The sequence below is a fragment of the Cyprinus carpio genome, chromosome B12 (assembly GCF_018340385.1).
Source record: "Cyprinus carpio isolate SPL01 chromosome B12, ASM1834038v1, whole genome shotgun sequence".
In the NCBI taxonomy this organism is placed as follows: Eukaryota; Metazoa; Chordata; class Actinopteri; order Cypriniformes; family Cyprinidae; genus Cyprinus; species Cyprinus carpio.
The window spans coordinates 22,175,736-22,200,783 of record NC_056608.1 but is presented as its reverse complement, the minus strand read 5'-3'; the positions used below and the strand labels follow the sequence as shown (position 1 = coordinate 22,200,783).

The window sequence follows — 25,048 nt, the reverse complement described above, 5'->3', positions numbered from 1 at the left end:
TATGTAGCATCCATTCAGCATACTACAGTTTAAAATGCTTTGTAACATATAGTTTTTTGTTGTACAGAATAGTATGCAGTATATGCTATGTAGATGCAGGATGAAATGCTGTTTAATATATTTAGTTTCTCCCTATTTTGTTCAGTAATAGAGCCCATTAATCATTGGATGGTTGATAGGTGCTTAACAGATCCACAATGAATTTAATACTGAATAGAGTATTAATGCAGAGTAGATGAATCCTGCTATCTACTTAAAGACATTTTGCTAAAAGAACAATTTTGCCAAAAATCTAAATTTACTCACCCTTTTGTGTCCCACTGTCAAAAATACAAGCATAGAAGTTTTTATTGACTTAAAAGTGAGTAAATAATGACAGAATATACATTTAATAGTTTCCAGGGGGTTTTCGTAGCATGCATCTGTTTGGATTCAACCACCTAATATGCAAACTCACAAACATGCTCATAAACACACTCTAGAAAAGAACACTTCATGAGTTCATGCTTACATATAATTAGCTGAAGTATGATAATGCGTATTTGGCATGGCCCGAACCTAGATTACCCCCCTCCCCGTATAGTTGTATAATGAACTCGAAGTGTGGAGATGGGGTGGAGGAGGGATGCTGATAAACTGTCAATGGACAGAGGTAAGTCAGCTGTATTTATACTGTGGTGTTGATTAACTTGATTGTGCTCCACCGGTGTTGATTAGGCTAAGTATCTGACGCTCTCCTCCCAAACCTTTCTAATAAAACATCATAAAAAAAAAAAAAAAAAAAAAAAAACGTTTCCCATTATTTGGAAAGGCAAACACCTTTCCAAGCCATTGCATTATGGGAAGGGCATTAAGAGCTCCACAGAGCAAGCAGTGGCAGGAGTCCACTTGTTGTAACTGCCATGACATTTATCATCTATAATGATTGCAATTGGATTTAATTAGCTTCTCCAAAGAATGTTCCATTACGTTCAATGGGCTAGATTATTGAACCAATTTAGTTGTTTTATTTTTGTTTTGTGAAAATGGATATGGGAGACATTACATCTAGAAGCAATATTTGGCATGTTCTCTGGTGTATATGCATAATATAAAATAATAGAAACCACAAATCTAAAATTGCTTTTTTGTATCCCCATCATGAAAGAACAAGAGATAATCCAATTTTAATGGGATTTTTAAAGATTGGGTTTTTGGAAAACTTCCATATAAGAACATATAAGAAAATTACATTCACGACACCTTTGTCGACATTTATTTTGGGGAAGTTTTTGTTTTTAAATAATTTTAAAATTACTTAAAAAAAATGCTTGGTTAAGTAGGCATATATAAGGCTATATATATATATATAAAAAAAAAAAAAAAACATAAAAACAAATATATATATATATATGTATATACAGTATAACAAGGAATACAACTTTAAACCAGCCAGATTAATATTGACAACACATAAGCATCTGTGCTTTTAAAAGTGTACTTATAGGCTTCTAAGTTGTGCAATATTCCCATGTGATGCTTTAATGGATAATGGTGTAAAATGTTTTTGAATCAAAGCATCTTGATGAGACCTCTATACCCCTCTGAGTTCATGAATAATTCAGTTTACAACCTTGAATGCAAATGAAGGTGAATGATACTAAGAGTTTCCATTTCATTTAATGTTCCATCTGGATGGGTTTTTGTTATATTGCAGCTTTTACATGTCATTACCAATAACCTTCCGTGATGTTATTGAAAATGTAATGTGCATAAATTCCCTGCAAAATATTTGTCTAATTTTATCTAGCCAATAACTGTTGATAGTGTGATTGTTTGAGTGCATGCAGACCATCAGACAGATCTCCTCCTCATCTTCATCTCCTGTTGATCTAATGGTCAATTACCAAGTCAGAATCTTCTCTTGGACTGTTTAAACTCATCAAACTGAAGTCCAATTATTCTGTCCATCAGAAAACCCCTGTGAGGGGGGCCTTTTTCATTTAGAGTGGCTTTGAAGATTCTTTTGATTATCCCGTCATATTTTGGCAGAGATTAAAATCATTCAGCAAGAATTCAGTTAATCTTTCTTCTTTCTTTCTTCGCGTCAACCCAAAAAATCAGACAGTATTTTTTTTTTTCTTGAAAGTCTTTCACTCAAACTTTAGACTCAAAGGCAAGTTCCTGATTGTTTCCCCAATGCCAACAACAGCACATGGACCAAAGACTAACAATATAGCACAGAACCAGCTGACTTAGAGGACTTTTTTTTGGGTTCAGTTCTTGGGTTTGTAGCGCTTTAAAATGTAGCGATTCTGTGGGACTTGATTTTAGATGCATCCAGAATTTGAGGGATCTTTTTTTGTATATTAATGATCAATGGGAATCGGCCTAATTCTGCTCTGCATGTATTATTGGGTGTTCTCCTTTGTAATTTTAGAATCATTTTGCAGAATTCTTTGTGTAGGGCTTCTGTTGGATGTCTGTCCCATCTAGTGTAGCTCTGATCATTGAGTGGGCCCCATACCTCACTTCCATATGGCGCTATGGGCTGAATTAGACTATCAAATATTTTACACCAAATTGGAATTGGTAATTCAATATTTTGGAACTTTCTCTTAATGGCACATAGAGCTCTTCAAGCTTTATCTTTGAGAGCATTCACTGCCAGACTGAAACTCCCCGATGCAGCGATGATCAGGCCGAGGTAAGTGTACTGCATCGTGTGTTCTAGGGCGGTGCTGCCTAGACTGAACTGTTATCTGTGTTTCTAACATCTGGGCTTTTTCTGAAAGACCATAATGTTGGTCTTTTTGAGATTTACTGCCAGGGCCCAGTTCTGGCTGTGGTTCTCCAGCAGGTCCAGATGCTGCTGTAGTCCCCGTGGGGTAGATGACAGAAGCACCAGATCACCTGCGTACAGCAAAAGTTTGATGTTTTTGTCTTGTAGAGTAAGTCCAGGGGTTGTAGACTGTTCAAACTGCACCGCTAATACATTAATGTAAATGTTAAACAGTGTTGGACTCAGGATACAGCCCTGAAGCACTCCTCTTTTCTGGGTGAAGAATTCTGTATGTTTATTGCTAATTCATATTGCACATTTGTTGTTTGAATACACTGATTTAATAATGGCATAAACTTTACCCCCTACATCAACTTGTAAATGTGTGTAATATAATTCGTCATGCCAAATAAAATCAAATGCTTTTTTTAAATCGACAAGGCATGCAAATATTTTCCGTATTTAGTCGGTTTGACGTGTTTATTGATTAGGGTGTGTAGGGTATAAATGTGGTCAGTAGTTGTATATTTAGGAAGAAAGCCAATCTGACTAGGGCTCAGGACACTGTGTTCGTTAAGGAAGTTTACTATTCTATTGTTTAAAATACTGCTATGCCCCAGATTACTCCTCACACAAATGCCTCTGAAATTATTAGGTTCCAATTTGTCTCCACTCTTGTGAATTGGGGTAATAAGTCCTTGGGTCCAGGTAAACAGCCTGAACTACGTACAAGGCTGAGTAATTTGAGAACAGCTGTCTGAAGCCCAATTTTGAAACAAATAAAAATAACAAGTTTAAGGGATGTACACAATTATAACACTCAAAAAAATGAAATCTGGGTGTTGTTAGATCAAAATAAATAGAGCATTTTGAAACAAATAAAATTAATCACTTTAAGGGATGTACACAATTATTTTAAATCAGCCTGAACTAAATCCATACAACCTTAAAAGAGCTCAATTAATTTCTGTCGAAACAACGAAAAAGAATGATTTGAGTCAAACTACTACTTTTGCGCATGCGCTGATGACAGGAACTCCACGTGACCTCTTCAGTTACCGCGGGCGCCATCAACGTGGTGGAGTCCAGTCTATGGGAATGCTGTAGAATCGGTAAGTTCAAAAGTCGTTTATCATCTTTGTTTGCATTGTGCGAATAGAGAGTAAAAACGTATTTAAATCAGTCAGAATTCGACATTAAGCGGATATTTGACCGCTTATTGGAATATCTGAACTACTCTTAGTCACATGTTCATACTCGATGAAACATAGTAAATCGATATAAACGCCTGCATGTATGTACATAATTAAACATTAATGCGGTAGTCGCTTCGTTCTAACTCATGCTGTAAGCGTTATTTTGCTAGATTGTTTCAGTTAACGTATAATTTAGATGGGTATTTCATTCGGGCGACTGTTGAGCGTGCTGTAGGTGATGTTTCTGTACGAGTAAAGACGAGAACACTGCCAATTAATGTAAAAACAAATTAACAAACAATGATGTCAATGTAAATACAATTATATGCTTGATGTAAATCAACAAGCAACCAGGCGGTGTGGAATACAGTATAGAGCACATGCGCGCTAGGCCCATGTCACGTGACGATGGTCAAGCGGATGCACGCGATGATAAATACTGTGACTGTAAGTCATTCCCTCACTCCTGTTACGTGTTCAAAACCATAATGCTTTATAGTTATGATCTTAAACGTGATATTTATACTTTAAACTTATCACTGTGTTGTCTGTTGTAATTATTGTTACAGTTGCTGTAATTAAATGAGATGTATTTAAAGCATGATTTAAAGACACAAATTAATCTTTGCTTGTGTGAAATATAATGCTTGAAATTTGTCTTCCGGGGCAGCATTCACATTTTCTGTTGATTTCAGTTATAATGCATGTTGCACATTAATCAGCTTCGGTTTCATCGGTAGAGCAGGATGGCCTGTTTTCTTCAGAAATGTTTATGTAGCGACACTAAACATTATTTGGAAATAATAACACAGTCATCGTTTAATTGAATGCCCTACATCTCATGTTTTTTTTTTCTATATATATTTTTTTTATTTTACAGGTTTTACAAGAGTTTAATTAACCGCATCACATGCTTGGGTTTTAGTCTACTTTTTCACATGGTAAGTTGTATCAAGAAATTTTCTTAAATAGGTTTAGAAAATTAGCTCATTATAACTGTAATAAAATAAAGGAAAGTTTAAAGTGTTTTATTAGTGTGTGCTTGGACATACCTAATGTTTTGATAACCAAATTAGAAAATGTATAATGTAATTTTCTGATTTCATACAATTGATAGTTATTTTACTAGATTGTTTCAGTTATAATTTTAGCCATTTCATTCAGGCGACTGCTGCTGAGCATTCTGTAGGTGATTTCTCTGGACAGGTAAAGATGAGAACACTGCAAATTTATGTAAAAATGATTTTTTATATATATAATTTTTATTTTACAGGTTTTACAAGAGCAATAAACAGCATCCCATGCTTGGGTTTTAGTCTACTTTTTCACGTGGTAAGTTGTATTAAGTAATGATCTTAAAGGGTTAGTTCAGCCAAAAATGAAAATCATGTCATTAATTACTCACCTTCATGTTGTTCCACACCTGTAAAACCTTCATTCATCTTCAGAACACAAATGAAGATCTTATTGATAAAATCTGACAGCATTCTGTCCCTTCATAGACAGCAGCACAATTGCAACTTTGTGTTATAAAGTTCATAAAGAGATCGTAAAACTAATCCATATGAATTGAGCTCTTTAGACCAAATTTTCTGAAGAGACTCTATCGCTTTATATGATGAACTGATTTAATTTAGGCTTTTATTCACATATAAACATTGATCAGCAAACATATAGAAGCTCAACCGGACCTGGATGACGTGCAAGAACAAACCTCTTCCGGAAGCTCAAATGTGTAGAAGTTTATTGCGGAGAATGAGGTTCATTCGTGTGTGTTACACAGCACGTTTAAAACTTCCGAAGAGGTTTGTTCTCAAGCGTTGGTTATTTTTGGTTGAGCTTCTGCTTTTGGATTGATGTTTCTATGCGAGTAAATCCTAAATTAAATCTCTTCATCAAGCGATGGAGTCTCAGAAAATTTGGACTAAACTGCTCGATTCATGTAGTAATGACAGAAGTAGGTAGTTTTATGATCTCTTTATGAACTTTTTGAAGTGTCAAAGTCTCAGTTGCATAGCTGTTTATGGAGGGACAGAAAGCTTTCAGAATTCATCAAAAAGATCTTCATTTGTGATCCAAAGATGAACGAAAGTCTTACAGCATGACATGAGGGTGAGTATGTCCAGTCATGTACGCCGTTGCTATCTTTGTTTAAACTAAACTCATTAAAGCCTTGTTAACTTAAACATTCAGAAGGAAGACACGAAAGAGAACTGTGAGAAGATTTGTGTGCGCTCATCCGAAGTGCGCACATGCTTTTTTCAGACTGTGTGCAAATACTGAGTTCTCTTTCAAGTCTTGTGCTTCAGCGGCCAAATTCATACAAAAATTATGGCAACATGCCCATCTTGGCAAGTATCCTAGCAAACATAGTCTGATATGTCTTAAGTGAACGTATATTAGTCGAGAAAGACATCGCATGTGTAACAGTATGTACTGGATCGTGAAAAAAACTATTCCTGCTGCCTGTGTTTTTAATGTTAAATCAAACAACAAATAACAAATGTTTATTTATATTTGATTACTCTATCCATTTTCTGTAGCTAAAAAAACTACACAAACTGTTAGATACCTGAAAAAAAAACTGAAAAGCACTGTTTATTTTATTTGAATCTTTGCTCTACTGTATTTATTTGTAATGTTGCTTGTAGTTTGATTATTTGTTTTTATTTTCTTAATTTTTATTTGACAGTAGTCCTATTTTCCCTGAACATAGCACGTACCAAACCGTACTGAAACCGTGACCCTAAAACCGTGATACGAACCGAACTGTGAGCATTTTGAACCGTTGCTCCCCTAATGTTTACTGTCATTATTAAAGATTGTTGTTCTACAAATGAAACACATTTTATTTGTTTTGCACAGGATTGTGACTGGGTGAATGCCAAAGAAGCCATAGAGCAGATGGTAAGGGGGATCTACATCGTCCGATCCGAAGGACACCAAACCAGGGGATAAGCCTGTGGACGTTGGTATCGTGATTGAAGGGACTGAGGTTCTCTGCTCTTTGAAGAATGTAGCTGTATCAGTGGCCATGCTGTTTGGACTTACTTATGCCTTGAACCTCAGCTACCCACGAGAAACTCAAAGCTACATTTGAGGTCATCCAGAAAGGGTTCTTTAAACTTGGATGGACAAAAACTTTTACCGAAGGTACAAGCCCTCAAGAACAAGATGCTGGAGTGTGTTCTCAAAAGACTAAATCTTGATGCAAGAAGGTAGTAGCTGTGGCCTGCCCATTGAAATATCAATATTGTTCATCTTTCTTGGATGATATTTTGTTTTTTTCACTGGAAAAATAAAGAATAAAGAAAAACTTGTGATATTCACTTTGAGAACATTTTATTTGTGCATTAAATTACATTTTGCTAGACATGTCGGTCATTAAATATTCGTTTAAAGTAAATAAAGTTGTACAATTAACTTAACAGTAGTAGTTAACAAAATATTTCTGGTTTTCTAAATTAAGTGATTAAGATTAATTGGCTCAACAAGATTAAATAGTTTACAGATAAATTCCAAAATATGATTCAAATGAAAATGATTTTATCTTGTTGGTTCAAGATGAATTTTGCTCTTGGGTTCAATTTGCCTAAATTAAGTTGAGACAACACCATTCAAATGTGTGGAAATAGGTGTCATAATTATATTAAGTTAGCAGCGTCTATAATAAACGTATACACCATTTTTTAAAAATGTTTGGCTTTTGAGTTTTTTCATCAATTCGTGTGTAATTGGGAAGTCGAGTGTTTAATTATTTTTTTTTTTGTGTGTGTGTGTGTTTTCATAAGTGTGTAGACTTTGATTTGATCAGAATTGTTAAAGAGTTGTTTTGGAGGGATTTCTTTATATAAATTTGCATAATGTTTTATCCAAATGTTTCCATCTTGTATTGGCAAGTCTAGTGGTTTAGTTGTTTCCAGATTATTCCACATATCCTAGAACTGATTATGATTTATAGAATTTTATATTTCTTGTAAACTTTTGGTCAGATGATGTTTCTTTTTTGCTCTGATTGTGTCTTTGTATTATTTTAATTTTGAACAGTATTCAGTTCTTATGTCAGCGTTGTATGTAATGGGGTATGTAAACCAAAGTTGTTTTCTTAATGTTTTGCAGTCTGAGTCAAAACATTTTTCATCTTTTGATGCATTTAAGGAATGCTCACAGTAGAGATGGGAGTGGGAGTGTTGACTGTAAATATCTAATATTTCATAGGAATATTGATGTATAATTTATTTCCATATTCACTAGTTGTGTCTCCCAAAATGCCTGATAAACATGATTTAAGTCCTGATGTCCTCTACAGTGGACATGTATGAAATCAATGCCCTGTTCTGTAACAGAAAGTCATTTTTTGATCTGAAACCCCATAACGTTTTGACATAATGTCTGAGATGCTGTTTTATGAAATACAATTCGAAAAGTAGTCCGATTTAAATTATAATTACACAGATTTGAAAATTCTGTTGGATATAATACAGGGCCTAACGTTTACCCAACTGATGGAAATAATGAATAACTGAACTTGTAACTGTTTTGTTGCAAAGCAAAATTAGATCTCGTGTTTGTTGAGTTAAAACTGAATTATTGTTGTATAAGCATAGCAGGCATCATAGCAAAAAAGCTAACAAACTTAAGAGTTATACCCACCAATTAACATTAGCCCTTCATTCATGACATGGATACAGTAAGAATCATACAGTGGGAACATAGTTGCATGCCTTTATCTTTTGCTCGTTTCTCCTCTTCTTCTTTTCTTTTCTTTTCTAAATTGGGCACCTGATGGCTTTGACCTTTTCCTGTCCATCTCTGTGTTTATTTGGCACTCGGCAATCAACAGATTTCCCATCCCCCCAACACTGTCACTCACGACCAGAAGTCAAGACTAAACCAATTCACTTTGGTGACCACATAATCGCTTTGTATTACCTATTTTTATTAGCCATTTCACACAATTCAAAAAAAACTAAAATGTGCAGGAACTATAGGCCTGTATTTATAATACTATGAATGGAATGTGCATTATTTGGAAGAAAGTCGAGGTGTGACCCCCCCACCCCGGTCCGTTCCACTTGGGAGAGATCCATAGGGGAACTGCAGGGGTGCCACACAGTGAAATGATAGATAATAGAAGGGCGACAGCAAAGAGGTTTATAATTTTTTTTTTTTTAACTGCTCGTGCGGCCCCCCCATGTATCATGAAAAAATGCCGCCCCGGGCAACTTGCCAAAAACCGCTTCTGCCTGGATGTAAATGTTTGTGTTGTGTGTGTCTGAGAGTTTGGCCTGAGTGTGTTCTCTGAATTCAGTGTAGGGCTAAACTGTCTCTCAGTTGATGTTCGGATGGTAAAGTGGTGAAGGTAAAGGATTCACTGGGCCTTCCTCCTCGGAGTTTGTGCAGTTTCTCTCCTTCTCTACTGTGGCTTTCAGCAGAGGGGAAATCTCCTCAAATGAGTCCAGGCTTGCTTCATTGCCTTGCAGTAGGAGGGAGCCTTTAGTATAGTAAGTTATTGTGAGAAATGTCTAGCATTTCAACTTCACAAATAGACCAGTAAATAAATCCAATAAAAAGAGAATTTGTTTACAGAAAATGTCATAAGATGCCAAATAATATTTTACAAACTGTGAGTTTTGAGGCTCCAGTTGAAAATATATTATTTTCTTCCCTTTAATGAACAAGTAGGCAAAAAATGATTAAGAACAATATTTCAGTATTCTACAACTATTATTCTCCTGTAATCATTGTTTGCTTCTATTGTGACTAAATAAAGTACCGATTAAATTGGTTAACAACTATATGTTTTTAGACAATTATAATTTTCATCAAGAATATATATATATATATATATATATATATATATATATATATATATATATATATATATATATATATATATATATATATATATAGTGACAGGAATGCTCACAGTAGAGATGGGAGTGGGAGTGTTGACTGTAAAGGAGAAATTAAAACAAGTAGACATGCTAAGACTGGAAGCTGGCAGTGAAGGGCTGAGAGCAGATGTGTCACACGAGAGACAGAGAGAGAGATGTGGAAGTTTTGGATGGACTGATATTGTAGAGAGCTGATTGAGAAGGACTAAAGTAATCTGTGAGAAATCCTCCAAGACAGGACCAAAGAGAATTTATCACATGATAAACAATAAAACCATTGACAACAACAAACAGCAGACAACAATACTGTAGCTACAGCGTGTATAACAGTAAATATTTTAGCATCCACACCTGTTTACTATTATATTTTGTTGTTCTTGGTGTGAACAGTTTTAAGTGATATGATTTGGCCAAATTAATTGAAGATCTGATTTGTTTTGTATGAGTATGGTTGTCCAATATCAAATGAATTTGTTGACTTGGTAAATTGTATTAATTATTAATACTTCAACATGACACTTTTTTGATTGTTCTGAGGGTACCAGGATGACATAATTCTTCCTGATGGGACCGTGGGGTATGTAAACCAAAGTTAAAGAAACATATATGCATGTTAAGACAGTTTGTTAAAAATTATCTATGACCAAAATATTTGGGAGGAAGGACTATAACGAAAGATTTTATCAACACATAATATAAGGATGTGTTCATTAAAGCAAATCAGATGTGTTCAACATTACCTGTGAAGGGTTGAACCTTTGAAGGACTTGTTCAGCCTCCTTGGCAGCTTCTTCAAGATCAGCTTCAAGATCAAGATCAGTACAAAACAGTCGCAGCAAAATGGCAGCAGCTGCGTTTGTATGAAACGAGAGAGAGTCCGCGATACCAGGATGACATAATTAAACAATTGTACACCATTTTGAATCGAGTTTTAATATTTTATTAGTTAAACAAATGCAAAGCTTCCACCAAGAAAAAACTGTTCAAGCAAGAGTACAGAGCCGACTGCTGTTACCCGGATGAGCCTGTGTTATTAGCTTTTACAGGTTGTTATCCAGGGATAATATACCTCGGAATGTTGTGACTGACCAATCAGAATCAAGTATTCCCCAGAGCTGTGTAATAACTACAAATATCACATTAAAACTATGGTTACTAGGTAAACCCAAAGTAAGTATTGAGCTTACTGGCTTTAACTACAAAAAACACATTGAAAGTACAGTCACTGTAGTAAACCCATAGTAAGTAACGTTATTGAGGTATTGTGCTTTAACTAGAAAATACCACAGTAAAACTCTGGTTACTGAGGTAAACCTATAATTAAGTATTAAGGTTACTGTGCTTTAACTACAAATACCACAGAAAAAAAAAAAGAAAAAAAAAAAAACCTACTGTTATGGTAAGAGAGGCATATTTAGTTATATTTTGTGGTTACTGTGCATTGACTACACATGACATGGTCGAGTGACAGTTACTACAATAAAAATATGGTAAAGGCGTGGCCTTTTTTACATGATCCCTTTCCCACTATAGGCAAATTTTTAATTAATATCTTCATTCATAAACACGGAACGTTGTAGTATTTTACGAGACGGTACCTGTATGTGTCTTGAAGTCATCTAAAATCCATCTTCTAATGCGCTATATCGCTGGTCCTTGGTTCAGGTGCAGTTGTTGGCATTGGGAATACGATCGCCCCTGCTGGTACTCCATTGGTAACTTCATCAACATACATCCGAACATACAATAACAATCAGCATGCACCATAACACCCTACAAAGCCTATCAAAACAAGAAACAGACCACTAACTAGACCAAACCTGTTTAAAAAAACCAATAACTCACTGCAAGTTAACATTACAATCTGTTTCAAAATAAGAAATAAATCGGAACCTTGTGAAAACCTTTGTTGTATAACCAACTGCAAAAACATTTATTCATGTCATGTCAGTGATTTCATAAGAGACTTCCACACAGAGAGGAAATGTAATATACACAATTCAGTGGAGTGGTAATGAAACAATGGAACTCATAATTCTAGGATAGCTTGGCATATTCAATGGTGAATCCCATTGAGTACAGTTACATATGACTGGATAATTATTTCTAGTTAAGCCAATATATATAATTGTCTTTAAATATATATATATATATATATATATATATATATATATATATATATATATATATATATATATATGTAAGCTGAGTTTTTATTGTCTTTAACAGAAACCCAAATATAAATCTTGTGAGTTTTTATTGTCTTTAACAGAAACCCATTTGTCAGTCTTGAGCTGGCATACTCTGATTTATTCAAATACTCTTGACTTTTTATCAGCACAAAACCACTAATATATAGTTTGTTTATATATTTTATTTGATTTTTAACAGTTTCTTTATTTTTACTAGAGGTAAGCAATTGTGATTTTTCTTTTTATAAAATGTGCCCTCCCTGTTGTGTTGTTTCCTGAATAAATCAATGTTGTTGTTTTTTTTTATTTTATTTTATTATTTGAGTGAATGATTCAATGATGTTTGGACATATCATTTCAAACACTTTGATTAACCACTTGTTCCAGTCGTTGGGTTTTGCCGATGAACTGGGTTAAAAATACTTTATAGGTATTAGATTTCTATCTGCTGGGACCTGACATATCACCTGGCCTTTTGTCCCCTACTGACCAAACTCCCAGTTTGTGACATAACACACCATAGCTGGAGAGTGTGAGCAGAATATTAATCAAGACACTCAAACTAGCAGCCCATCAATCACAGCATGACAAATAACACATCGAGCACACAGAATCACAGTGAGACACGACCAGATGTTCTGCAGTGCATTGCTCTATAGACAGCTTTTGATTTTTCGCAATCATTTTTAACTAACAATAAGCATTTAAAATTGACATATTGCTTGGTGGTTGACTCAATTCAAAAGAATTGTAGTGTTTAATGACAGCTATTTTGTAAGCAAATGATTACATTTTAAAATGTATTTTTTAAGGAATTAAAGCTTATTAAAACAGTTAGGTTTTTAGAGACACATTAAAATCTGCTTGTTTCTTCTAAATGGCCTGTAAATAATGATTACTCATTCATTCATTCATTCATTCCTTTTATTTATAAAGCACTTTAGAAAATGCACCTGCAGACCAAAGTGCTGTACATTCAACAGCTACATACATAAAACACAAACAATCCAAATAAAAACTCCTTGAAAGCTAATGACAAGAAATCGTTTTTAACCCCAGCTTTGAAAACATTTATGGATGTAATCTCTCTAATCTCAGATGGTAGGCTATTCCAAAGCTCTGGACCTGCAACAGCAAAGGCCTGATCCCCTTTCAGCTTTAAATGAGTTTGTGAGACAATAAGAAACAACTTATTTGTTGATCTTAAAGACCTAGTTGACTGTCGGAAAGTAATCAGCTCTGACACATAAGCAGGAGCCATTCTATGCACTGCCTTGAACACATACAGTACAACAGAACCTTATATTTTATCCTGAAACCCACTAGTAGCCATCTGAGTGAGGCCAAGATAGGAGAGATGTGTTGACTTTATTCCAAAATCAATTACATACAGCAGGCATGTGTTTATATTTGTAACAGAAAGACATAGTTGGTCCAAAACAATGAATAATTTAAGTCAAGCACAGCCTGCAGCTCATGCTGGTGAAGATAAAACCACCAACTAGCTGCCCGCTAGATGTAGGTCGGATTTAAAAGGCAGTTTACTGGAGAAAGCAGAAAGACATGTGACATGTAGGTGCTAAAGAGATGGAAATAACATCTAGAAGAAAGAATTAGTAATGTGAAAGTGATGCCATGGTTTTAGAGAGCCAGTGTGCAGGAACAAGGTCCAGAAATGTGTAATGCTGTTGATACCCAGCAAAGACACCTGGGATATGCAGTTAAACCTCTGCAGGTGTGATATTTCTCCCAGACATAGACCATATAAACAACTAACCATATTGAGTATTTATTTATTTAATTATTAAACCTGACATGCAGAAGCAACTCAACCTCTCTTCTTCTTCTTTTTCTTCTTGGTGCTTACAAATGGGTGCTTACAAATTATTATTAGTTATTTTATTTTATTTTCAATTTTAATTGGGGTTTAATTTTTAAAAAGCAAGTCGTTACACAAGCAAATAAAGTTTGGTAGCTATGAACATTTGGTATCTCTGAAAAACTGTGCATATGGCCGAGAACCTCCCTAAAAATAAATGTCCTCTGCAGTGGACAAAAATGAATTGGTCTTCCCAAGAGAATCAACACTTTCAACACAAGCTGAGTCGAGATTGAATTGATATATATTTATGATATTAATATAAGGAGCTTCAGTGTAAAGCAGTGAGTTTACCAACAGCTCATAAACAGTCTGTTTTCTCCACCTCAGAGAGATCTGACTGAGGATGGTGGGAATAAACAGTGGCAGGCACTGGTTTGGCTGCTTGTGCAGTATAAATTCATATGAATTGCAGCTGTTCAGCCGGATGTATGAAGAAGCGTGAGGCGGTTTTCAACTAAACAGTCCACTGGTTTTATGAACCTCATTACACAATGCTGTTTAGGTCCCATTGAATAGAAATATTGTCAATGTGAAAACGAGCACATCTGTGCCAGTGTAAATGCTTTCAATGGGATTTTCTCCTGCTATCAGTTTCTGGATGCTATCAGTTTTATCTTCTATACACTCGGAGCTAATAATAGCGTCTTCATTCAAAGGTAATTATAGTGTTTTCTGAGGTGCTGTCCATGGATTTATTTAGGGACACAAGCTGGTTCAATATGCTTGCTCTTGTGTGCTGAGCATCATGGGAAATAAGCTGCACAAACAAATGACTTCAACACTGCAGATCTTTTTCGGTAGAGCGAATTTTGAGGATTAGCACTGCCCTTTATTTAGCACGTAACTATCTGAAGTTTATTTGAGAGCAACAATGTGGGTTTATACAATAAATCATAAAATCGCCTTTATTATACAACCATAAAATCTCCTCACAAATCATTATCCACTATATAACTGCTAATTAGTAATCTAAACCAATTTGCCTCTAGTTTTTAAAAACCTGAAGTCCACTTGTTAACCACACGGGAAGAGAGCAACAGCTGGGCTCAGACAAGAGCTGAAAAAACCTTCAAGGCCAAACAGATTGCCTGCAGATCAATAATTACATCTTGTACAAACAATGAGCCTAGTAATCTGAGAAGCCAAGCTGCATCAATGACAAAAAGGAGAAATTAAACAGCGGAGAACTGTTGTGTCGCTGCCTCTCCGGTAGGCAAAGAACCTTCAGTAACAGTAGGCAAAACACAGAGTGTGACATTTCAGAACATTGCATGTAAACAGTTCATAAAGTGCACTTTGTTACTTTAGCAGTCTTGCACATTCACAGAAAAAAGCTCTGCGTTAGTCATCAAAATGTTTTCTATTAGACTTGGAAAACTTTAAGTCAGTTGAATAAAAACTTAGATTGGTCTAATTTGATAATTAAAAGTAAGATGATTGTCTTTTGGCTAACTGCTATTTGGTCCGACAAGTTCTGAAGACACAGTCTTAACATAATGGCTATGCAACTGGCCCCAGGACTCTTGGAACACTATTTTATTTAGTAATTCAAGTGCTATCAGTAGCACTTAACATTTCTGCAAGATCATATTTTTAATTTAACTTTTAGTGGGACTTCAAATAAGCATGGTCGCCTGCAACATTCCATTCCATAAGTATGTATTCACTGTGCTGCAATAAACATTATAGTGTTTTTGCAGAGTAACAGCTACATCTCCACCTGATGTTCTCTGTATATTATGATCCCGGTTTATCTTGCGGCCAATGTCACCCAAACAACCTGAGCAACAGTAAGATCTATTACAGAGGGATGAGTTTATTACAAGCTGAATGGAGATATTTTGCCGGAGGGTTTGTGTCTTTTGGCTTATTTATATGGGCATCTGCACAAATCAGATTAGATCAAATAACATTTGCCGCAGGCGGTGTGAGAGTGCAAATATGCTAATGCACTAGCATGAGCAAATTGTCCTTCTAAAGCAGAGATGGAATTACAATTCGAATTGAGAAATTGGATTGGAGGACCATATCGTGCACTATGGTTTTGTCGGTTTTTCAACCTTTAGCGATGAGACGTAATCCAAACTGATATTTCAATTAAATATTTCATTCAGACCAATTGTCTACAGCGTGACTGCCACACAGGAAACAAAAGCTGTTCATAACATTTTCAAAGATGTGCAAGTAAACAGAGCATTTCCTAACAAGACCATCACTAAAATACACAAGACAAAACTATATTGTGTGGGCTTCATATCCTTCTACAGAATAATGCAATTTATAAATAAATAAATTATGTGTCCTTGTAGGTATACTATTACCTATATTATATTATATTATATTATATTATATTATATTATATTATATTATATTATATTATATTATATTATATTATATTATAATCTTTCTATAGGTTTCGTTTAATATTATGCATATTCTGGAGCATTCTTGTAGCTCAAACAGTAGAGCATGCATGAACTTCTATTTTATAATTTTTTTTTAACAATGTTATTTTTATTTTTTTTTTACATTTAATTTTCATTTTTCAATAATTTATCAATTATTATATGCAGAATAGTGCATTATAAATAGTGTTTGATGCAGTGCAATCTACAGTGACCAAAAACATCTGTCTTCGCTCAAGGACAATGAAAGACATTTCCATTAACACAAATTTGAGGAAAGGGTCAGTACACAGATGGCTAAGAGCTCTATCAGAGATTCCCAGCTGGATGCATATTTGAATTTCCCTCTTATCCAGAGAAACAAAGCAAATATATAATGTGTTGAAACTCTCAGTCCGGCAGTAATAAATGTTATATCAATCTATGCAATATGGATATGCAAGGTTGTTGTTCTCATGTAATGTCAACAATTGCTTTGACAATGACAAAATAAAAGAGAGAACATATAAGTTCTTGCCTGACACTAAACTTCTTGTTAGACACAAAGATCACGCTGTTGCTTTGCATGCTTTCTGAAATCCACAAAAAGGTTACTTATTAAAAACCTGCTTCTTTTATTAAATAGCACCTTTTATGGAACAAACAACTGCTGTGCACTGCAAAGCAGTTTAGCTGAGTTGACATTTTAAAAAAGTGGACACCTGAGGCTGCCGGATGGTGTTTATATGTAAGAGGTTTATACAATTTCTTAAAAAAAAATTTGCCCTCTACCAGCATATATTTTTGCCATACATTTCTACATGCAAACACTTCTAAACTGTGTGTGTGTTCTGCCTCTTTTAACTTTTAAATGTAATACACCAAGGACATAATGTATATGCATCCATAACTTTTTATCACACAAATCTCTTATGATTTCAGAAGAATTTAGTCCACAAGTAGATTATGCTTTTGATATTTTTTGGAGCTTTTGGAGCTCGATACCAAGGATCCCCATTTCAACTTCATTATATTGACTTTCCTTTTATGTTCTGCAGAAGAAAGCAAGTCGTGCACAACCTTGGAACATCATGATGGTGAGTAAATGATGCCAATTTGTGGGTGAACTATTCCTCTAAGAAGTAATGATGGAATTTTAGAGCCCTTGGGCAATACAAGCCCACTGTGAATGTTTATCCAAGACCCCTATCCAGCTGGGTTTATAGTAGTGAAGTAAACACCATGAAAACATACGATGTTTGTTAAAAATTAATGATATTAGATGATAAAAATGGCTGAGAAACCTATATTTTCTTTACTGTCTCCAGAGCAAGTCAGCATTCTTTCTCTCTGTTCATCCCTCTAACTTTGTCTGAAGGTCATCTTGCAATGCACCTAGAAGTCTTTGCTAGTTTGGTGACTGTGACAGGGAACATCTGTGAGACTCAGACTGTCCCTGCAGAAGTATGGGCTGTCTTTGCTAACTACATGCCTGTGGCAGTCAGGTAGTAAATAGTTAATTTTGTTGGTAGTGAAGGTTTATGCTGCAGGTAATTTGTAATTAAAGTGAAGAGCTCAGAATGAATCATCCCGATCTGAAACCGAGACTGACACCAAGCAGGAAAACATACTATGTCTTTGCCAAACGTCTTATCAGCACGCTCCGTCTCTCTGTTCACACAGTGAAAGAATCAAAGAGAAAGTGTGTATTATCATATTGGCTTGTGTGGGTTAGAGTCATTATGTTCTACTGGACAGAATGCAGCTTTGTACATGAGATCTGGCAGCTGTGGTCTTTTAAAACTTGATTTGAAAGATGCACGTGTTGTTTGTTCTCAGTATCTGGAGTCAGAAATGTTTACATCCCAGAGTTGCTTAAAGCTGAAGTGTGTAATTTCTGCACCACTAGCAAGATAATTATGAGTGTTTTCACTTATAATGAAGTTTTCCCCAACTCACTGCTTTTGTTTAGCCAAACAGATGCCATTGTTGTGATGTTCTGGTGTGCTGCCCAACTTACAGCTTCTTTATAGGTTTACTTTGCATATCAACCTACTGTAGAACAAAATAACTTTTTAACATCAAAAAATCAGCTTTTAAACATGTGGGATGAAACCACTTTAAGGTTCGAACATTAAAATGCTAATGAACGTGAGTACAAGGCTAATAGCTGGACAAACAAACTTCACAGAATATTGTCAGAAGAAAGCTAATTGCCTCATCTCTGATTAGATTTCCAATTGTTCTGAACTGTAATATTATGTGGCAGTCTCCTCACAAACAAGCTGTCCCCAATACAAACGAACAAACTTCACAATTGTTTTGTTTCTGATCTTCTCAGTTTGAAAATGAGTGCCAAATTAAAACTCCTTTGTCCCAAACACTATAGTAAACATCACCACCCATGCAGGGAACTAAGAAAGGTTGTGTGATGGGCAATGCTCACTATAATTTTGTTGTTAAGATGGAGAATTGTGCCTTAATTTGCATAAATCCATTAGTGAATTGGGTGCAAAATAAAATGGGCACAATTCAATCTTAGTGAATCCCCCTTTGTCTTTAGCAAAAAAAAGTAGAGCACATTAAGCAGGAATTCAAATTCAGTAACCCCAGGAAATATCATTCAGTGAGTCTCTCTGTGCAGGTCACACCATTTCTGTTATCTGTCATGCCGTCCTGAAAAGAGCAATCTGGGCAAGCCAGTGTAACAATGGTGCCAATGATCTGCCTTTCCTTGAGCAGGTAATTAGGAAGTGCTATTTAGTTCTCTTCTCCTAGTAATCAGTATGCCTAGGCTGACTGCCATTAGTCCAAAGCTGGTCTTGCTCTGGAGTTAAAGATGAGAGAACAGCAACATTAATCATCTAGACTGAAGCATCATGAATTGTCCAGGGGATATACCCGAAGACTGAGGAGAAAAATGATGCTTGTTTTGGAGTTTCAGACTGAAGACTTTGCACTGTGAACTTCCCAAAACATCTTAAGAGCTGTAATTTAGTGTTCAGGTATTTAACAGTTTTTTTCTGTTTTGGAAAAATTATGAATTGTATATTTAGTACTGTTGCAAATCTAATGTAAACAGCTATGCGAATTTGGAATTTAAAGGGGTCATATGACGATGCTAAAAAGAACATTATTTTGTGTATTTGGTCTAATGCAATATGTTTACACAGTTTCAGTTTCAAAAAACACATTATTTTTCCATATACTTTACATTATTGCTGCTCCTCTCTGCCCCGCCTTTCTGAAACGTGTTGATTTTTACAAGGCTCATCGCTCTGAAAAGCGTGGTGTGCTCTGATTGGCCAGCTATCCAGTGCATTGTGATTGGCTGAAGACCTCAAGCGTGTGACGGAAATGTTACACCCCTTACCATATTTGGAAACACAAAGCGTCTCCACGACATGGCGGTGGCGGCAATAATACTACAGCAAGAATGAAGTTATGCCTTCTTTCTAGCGTATATATTTGGGGGGTGTTATGCAAATCTGGTGGGAACAAAAATGTAATGAATTGCAAAGAAATGTATCGCAGTCATACAACAGAAACTTAATTTGTCCAACACAAATTTAGCAACTAACCCCAAATAATCACATTAATTTCAATGCAGTATCATACACATTACCATTCAAAAGAAACTTATACTCATATCAACATCATAAAACAAAAAAACAAAAAAAAAAAAAAAAAAAAACAAAAAAAACAAATAAAAAAAAAAACTGTTTTAAACATGGATAATAATAGAAAATGTAGCAGATCATGTGACACTGATGATGAAAAAAAAAACAGTTCATCCATGTTATCACAGGATTAAATTAAATTTTAAATTTGAAAACAGTTATTTTAAATTGTAATAATATTTCACATTAATATTAGGCCTATTATTACATTTTATTCTACTTTATTTTTATATTTTTTTCTAAAAAAATGTTTTCTTTATTTCAGAAACACACTTTAAAGTCCTTCATACTTTACAACTTCGTCATAATAACCACCTGTCCCCAAAGTGCCAACTCTGTTCTTGCGAGTGACCTTTTGCTCTCAGACACAGAGCAAGTGATGGAACATTTCCCATAATGCCCCCACAGCTGCCAGACTGGTCTTGGCAAGATCTGTTACAAATGAAAGTGGCCAATGAGCCCAAGAGCACAGAGCTGAGCAAGGTCATGACGCTGAGGAGGCAGGGAGGACAAACAGAGTTTATTATCTTTTGTCAACCTCAGAGGTGTTGTTTAAGCAATATCACAGGAGCAAGAGTGCTGTTTGTTTACCGAATGTCAGCATCAATTCATCCTGAGTGATGCTGCAATTCAATAAACAATCAGTTAACTTATGTTTCAGACAAAATTTGACCAGTAATTTCACATATTTTTTTCACCACCCTCACTCACTAAATAGTTTCAAAGAAGCCTAGCGTTCGAGGCGCTCCTGAATCATTGTGTTTGAACGAATCGGGCGAGCGAATGATTCAGCGAGTCACTTACAGACACTCGTTCTGTAATGAATCAGTGTATTTAAAGAGTCGGTTGAATTACTCACTCATAAAGACACTTTTCACCACCTACTGGTGGAACTATGTTACTTGTAAACAGATTGAATGTAAAAATCCTTACAGCTAATGTTGAGGTGACATTGATAGTTTGTCTAAAAACAGACAAGCCAAAAATTAAAGGTTCTTGTGCTGTTGAACTATATATTAAGACTCTTGAAACGCCACTTAGTCAATCAAATTAGAGGAACATAACTAGCTGATACAATCTGTAATACAGACGGAAAACCTAACAAGTCATAGAAGCATCAAGACATATGAGGCATCAGTGTAAGTTATGTGCAAATTTATTGTTTATTTGCTATACTGTCTACAGAAATTCATTCTTCTGGTCAGTTTTTAAGGCATAATTATGGTTGGGAGGGTGGGGAGGGGTGGGGGGTGCAGTTTGTTGTGAGATCGCGATGAACTAAGACGAGTGAGCTTTTTAATGATTGTAAAGGAGTTTGCAAATGTGAAATTGAATTTACAACAGTTTTATACATTTTTTTTATTTTTTTTTTATACAAGTTAATATGAAGTGACTTACAGTTTAGTAACACTATTGTCTGGCTGTACTCTATTTCGTCAACGAAAATAGTTTCAAACAAAGTCTCAGCTGGTCCGCTGCACATGTCCAAGCACACACATCGCTGTTTCCTTTATGAATGAATCTGCATTTTTGAACAAATTCAGTGTTTTTTTTTTTTTTTTTTTTGGCACAAAAGATGACATATTTAATAAAGTTAGAGGCATTACAAAGGTGAAAAAAAAAAAAAAAAAACTCTATAAGGAGTCAGATATTACCTTATATTAGGAAGATTAATTCCTGTCATTGATCAGAAGGTTTTTCTAAATGTATTTTAAGCTCCTGAAAAGAAATGTAAGCGAAGAGCCCTTAAGAATGTAATGTTACCTTTTAAAAACTAATTGCAAACGTTTATGCAACGTGTAAACTACTAAATATAATCTTCAAATCATGCAATAGCCTACTCTACCACTGAATAAGAAGTGTTTTGAGGGCTTAGCTAAACAGGCCAATTAGAGACAATTACTAATCTTTCTGATGTTTTATTAAATCATTCTTTCATTTCACTAATCAGTCTTTTTTATTATTATTATTAAACACAAGGGTTTGTTAATGATGCTTAAATTATAACAGGTGCAAATTCACACACATCGTATCTTTAATTTGGCCAGAATTGCAGGTGCCTGTCTTAGCATCCAAGAAAGTTTAGAGAAAATATTAAATAAGTTTTTGGTTTTATAAATTATAAAGTTTTATTATTATTATTATTATTATTATTATAATTATTATTATTATTATTATTATTAATATTATTAATATTAAATACATCCGAAAAGTCATCTAAAATTACCATTATTAAAATTATTACTGATTTGACTTCTGGGCACATTCAGCTATTAGTGCATGACCTTCTGGTGGCTTATAGTTGAACAAAGGAATATTTTATCTTCTAGATTGTCTAGGTATATATTTGTATGAATCAATACTAATGATAAAATCCCTTGGTGGTGCCATTTTTTTTTTTTTTTTTGTCTCTAATCATTTGTCATCTAGTAGGTGATTTGAAAGATATGAGAACATAATGACACTGAGCATGAGCGGTTATAAGGTTATTTTTCTTTCATGCATGTAAATCAAGTAGGCCTTGTTGGATGTTAGACATTGATTCGGCCATTAGTAAATTCAAAACATCAATTCCCCTGATAGAACATGCTGCAGTGCAAGAAAACAAGGCAAGAGAGCAATAAGGAGGCATTGCATATGCAGAATAACAAATTTTATTCACTGATCATAAATATGTGGTTGAAGGACTGTTCTGTTTCTGCGAATGTAAACAACACACTCTCTTATATTATGGAAAACATGATTTTTCTTGCTATTTTAAAGGAATAGTTCACCCAAAACATTTTCAAAACTGAAAAGCTGATAAAAACACAATAATTCATTAGTAATCCACACGACTCCAATCCATCAGTTAACATCTTTTGAAGTGAAAAGCTGTGTTTATAAGAAAAAATAATCATTAAGTTGTTTTTAACTTTAAACAGTCACTTCTTAAACAATCCTCTCTGCTCAAGGCTGAGATGTTGGCGCTGTGAGTTTGATGCCAAGAAACTGTCTGTCTGTCAGAAGTGCCTCAGCATGGAGAAATGCCACAAATTCATTGAAGAATGAAATGAGAAGATCTGTCAAGTGTCAAACCTTTTTGATGTTGTACATTTCCCTTCCAGAGTTAGAGAATCACAACATGGGGTGCAAGAAACATCAAGGGTGAAAAAAGGAGAAACATGGAGAAGACGCGAGGACCATGGAGGTCAGATTTCATGAAAGCATTAAAGAAATATTTCACTCAAAAATGAACATTTTGACATTTTCTCACCCTCATGTCAACCCAAACCCACATGTTTTTTTTTTTTTTTCTCTGAGTTGAAAAACAAATGTATTATTATTATTATTATTTTTTTTTTATGAAGGTACTTTTTTTTCTCACATGCAGTTACAGTTAATGACAACTAGGCCTAGAGCTTTTAAACTTTAAAAAGGTCACATAAGCATAACAAAACTATTGTAAACGTGTTCAATACAAGTCATATGACTGCTTTTATAATGAGAAAGTCCATAATTGAAGTCATTAGTCACCAAAAATGTTGACATCCACAATAGCTTGATATCCACCTAAATGAGCAAACTGATTTCATTTCACTAGTCTGAATGATTCATTCAAAAAAATGGACAAAACAGCTCACTGGAAGAGAAGAATTCAATTTCAGTTCAATTTTGTTCTTTGTATAAATCTATCGTATGGCTTTGGAAGTATTGAAATATAGTGCACGCGTCTTGTGGATGACCTTTTTTGAAATGGTGCTTTTATATCCTTTTTGGAGCTTGAAAGCTTTATTCACTGTAATTGCATAGAAGAAAAAAAAAACTACATTCTTCATATTCTGATCTTTTGTGTTTGGAATGACATGCAGGTGTGTGAACATGCAATATTTTCATTGTTTCCGGACTATTCCTTTAATGTTGTACATTGTCATCTAAAAAAAAAGTATATATATATATATATATTTTTTTTTTTTTCTTCTTCTTTTTTTTTATATAATAATCAACATCTCACTGAGGTTTGACAGTCTGGATTACGTGACAAAAAAAGCTCTTGGCACGTATTGTGTGAGACATCATTTCTTGGTGGTAGCGTGATTTCTTCCCTCAATGATGTATGTATCCTAGATCATTGCAGGTTGATTTAAATTCCCTGCTTCCTTCAGCACGGTTCCTCTTTGGATTCATTTCCATATTTCTCCTGCAGGGCCCCATATTGAAATCTGCCAAGCATCCTCTGAAGCAGTCTAGCTGAAAAAGGCTTAATTATTTTCTGCACCATTCTGTCCAGAACCTTGCAGCCTGCATCCAGCAGTCATATTTCCATCCATCTCCTAGATTCTTGTTCATCTTTGTTCAAAAACAGCCTCATACAAGTTTGTACCTGATTAGAAATGTATAAAGATCCTCAGATTCACAGTATGAAAACTCATATTTAATAGCAGAATTTGCTTTAGCAGCTTGTGAAATCAAAGAGAGAACAGTAAATGGAAGTTGTCATGTTCTGCTACATTCACAGATTTTTTTTCTTGCGTGGTTATCAGTCGTGAGTAATTTCTCACTTAGTTACTCATTTTGGCCTTATAGTCAAGCTTTAGAAAACACTTATAGATGTCTCAATCATTTCTAGCACTATTGAATGGCTTTCATTCTTTCACACTGCTTTTATGAAAAGCTTTTTATTATCTGTTGATGACTGCTTTGTGTGAATATATGTGTTGGCATTTGGCAGTGAGCTTCCAAAAGCTCTGTGATAAATGTAACTGCATTTTTCCTCTTCTGACTGACCACATTTTCCTTCACGTCAAACAATATGCAACACATTTTACCCTCTTGTTGCTGTGCTGGTAATTACTATTGAATCTCTATGCCACAAAGGAAATGCATTTTGCTTTATGCCTCTGACATGAATTGCTACAACATGGCAATTTTGCTGAGATGAAAACCATTCCACTAGTTCCTTAAACTATCAATCTTGGGATGTCATATCCAACCCATGACTAATGTAGCTCTGTTTAGTCCTCTAAACTTGGTCAGTGAGGTGAATGAAGGCAGAATGATTACTTGCCAATGAGAC

General features: G+C 34.9%; 1 long non-coding RNA gene across 1 annotated transcript; it reads left to right on the top strand.

Moving 5' to 3' along the window:
* Positions 1-3,890: 3,890 nt before the first annotated feature.
* On the top strand, positions 3,891-5,291 carry LOC122139092. The gene is made up of 3 exons (XR_006155987.1): positions 3,891-4,404; positions 4,838-4,898; positions 5,231-5,291. It is a non-coding gene; the product is annotated as an uncharacterized LOC122139092 (long non-coding RNA).
* Positions 5,292-25,048: the final 19,757 nt, after the last annotated feature.